Raw genomic sequence first — 2,500 nt, 5'->3', positions numbered from 1 at the left:
GGGAGGAGAGACGAGGAGAAGAGGGAGAGAGATAAGGGAAGGGGGAGAGAGATAGGGAGGGGAGAGGAGAGAGCTAAGGGGGGAGAGAGAGAACAAGGGAGAGAGGAGAGAGGGGAGGGAGGGAGGGGAGAGGGCGAGAGGGAGAGAGGGAGGGAGAGAGAGAGGGAGGGAGAGAGAGAGGGGGAGGGAGAGAGGGGGGGAGGGAGAGAGGGGGGAGGGAGAGAGGGGGGAGGGAGAGAGGGGGGGAGGGAGAGAGGGGGGGAGGGAGAGAGGGGGGGAGGGAGAGAGGGGGGGGAGGGAGAGAGGGGGGGGAGGAGAGAGGGGGGGGAGAGAGAGGGGGGGGAGGGAGAGAGGGGGGAGGGAGAGGGAGAGGCAGAGGGAGAGGGAGAGGAAGAGAGAGAGAGAGAGAGAGAGAGAGAGAATCAATTTTTTTTTTCATCCATATTCATAAGTCTACCTTACTTACTTACTGGATTAACATCATTGCTGGGAGTCAATGGGCAAGAAAAGAGAGGAAGAAGAGATAGTAATGCCTTTCTTGTACTGCAATTAATTGCTGAACTTTTCAATAAGGAAGACAAAATAAGATGAAGGGAAGCAGAAGATAAAGAAGTTTTTTAATCTATATCAAACAAAAACAAAAAACAAAAAAAGAAAAGGGATTCAAGTGGACAAAGGAAGGCTAATGTATTCTTTAATACTATATTTACATTTGTACTGTTTGGGTGGAATGTCGTGTGTGTTCATTGTTTACAGAATGTGACAATTGTAATATTGTCTATTATGTGTTGGTAGTGTTTGTTCCAGCTGCATTTGGTGGATGGTCATGTGTTTGATGTAACAGGCTTTCTGTTTCAAACCATTTATACTACTGTATACTGATATAATGGTGTGAGTGTCTGCTTCATTTTTTTAATTTGATATTTTATTATATTTCAATGAAATGGCTCAAACGTTTATATAACCCTACTATGAAACAACCTGTCTGCAGATGTTTTGGTATCAGAGCAAGTGGGTGTTCAAAAAAGAAGACTTTTTGTCTCATATTTTACTGACAGCATTCTATCCAAATTCACTTGAAAAGTATCCTGACTGGAGATATATTGGACTGGGTCATATTTGATAATTATAACAAAAGGTCTACAAGCTCTATCTTGACACAAGTATGTGGTGGAAATCTGTTAGGGTTTCCCAGGCTACCCACACTGTTGTTTTCCAAACATTTACCAAACCATCATCTGGGCAGCAAAACCTGTATGCTATATTCAAAACTATTTTTACTCCTACCAAAAAAATGTGCCTATACTCATATGTTTAAGAATCTGGCCTTGACAACAGTTGAGAGAACCAGTTGTGTAAGTTATATGCAAATGAATTCTCCCAACTAATGCCAGTATGCTATTTGATCTTCCTGGAATGTAAGGCCAATCACTGCAAAATGAACTTTTTCTTTATACATTTGGCTCAATCACAGCCAAATTAAGGTGTGGGCTTTACAAGCGATAGCCTCCGTCAAATGGAAGTCCTCTGAAGCTTTGGTGAAGAGTTACTTCCACAATAAAGTTAAAATCACAAAATAAATACTGTAAATCTGTTATAAATACTATACAGTATCTATTCAAAATAAAATAAAAATAATTTACTATTGAATTTTCCTTAATTCTCAAAATTTTACTGGGCCTTCTCAAACCTTGAGCCCAAAGGCCTAAAAAATCCAAAACTGGCTTTAGTTTCACTCTTTGTAGATAATCAACTTAACAAAACAAAACCTGGCTTGTCCAACCTTACAATAAAAAAAAAAAAAAAAAAAAAAAAAACTAACCAATGGTTAACCAAACCAATACAGTTTAACCAGAAAGCATTACCACAAACCACAATAACATTGGACTATTCTAAATATAGCACACATCTATTCTTCATTAAAATTTATATTTAAAGTATAGAAGATCAATGTGTACTACATTTTAGAGGAAATATATTCTATATAGTTTAATTAAGTGCACAAAAGTGAAAAAACTATACAAAAATTCAATGCGCTCACATAATTTGCCTATAATAAATTCTTAAACATCTTAACGTGTGTTGTATTTGTTACCGAGAGCGATGACCTCTCCAGGAGATGAGGTCTCAATGCCAGGTAATCATATCTAAAGCTCACCTCTCCAACCTTCTATTTATTCCCAAGACTGGGGTGTAAGGGGCAAGCCTCCCCTGTACCCCACCTTTATTAGCACTTAGTACCAACTTGTAGAAATCGCGACATAAAAACTCTATGCGAGGGTGTTGTGGACTTGGTCTCTGAGCAGTGAATGTGAGGCCACAGCAGCTGTACTTGTGTTGTCAATGGCTACTCTTTCTTATGCTCTATAAGATGGCTGTGTCCATTTCCCTCTATCTCTGTGAATCACTCTCAGTCACATTAACCCCACGACCAAATTTTTATACAACTCACTGACAACGTTTATGGGATTATAGTATATTCCTAGGCCCCCAGGTTGGG

At 40.0% G+C, this 2,500-nt stretch overlaps 1 protein-coding gene across 1 annotated transcript in view; it reads right to left on the bottom strand.

Moving 5' to 3' along the window:
• Nucleotides 1-2,500, bottom strand: part of LOC125031173 (transmembrane protein 59-like) — a 14,046-nt gene that overhangs the window by 10,844 nt on the left and 702 nt on the right. The gene's annotated exons all lie outside the window — the stretch shown is intronic.

Source organism: Penaeus chinensis, chromosome 12 (assembly GCF_019202785.1).
Source record: "Penaeus chinensis breed Huanghai No. 1 chromosome 12, ASM1920278v2, whole genome shotgun sequence".
Lineage (NCBI taxonomy): Eukaryota > Metazoa > Arthropoda > Malacostraca > Decapoda > Penaeidae > Penaeus > Penaeus chinensis.
Note: the sequence above shows the minus strand (reverse complement) of the source record. Positions and strands in the feature narration are given on the sequence as shown.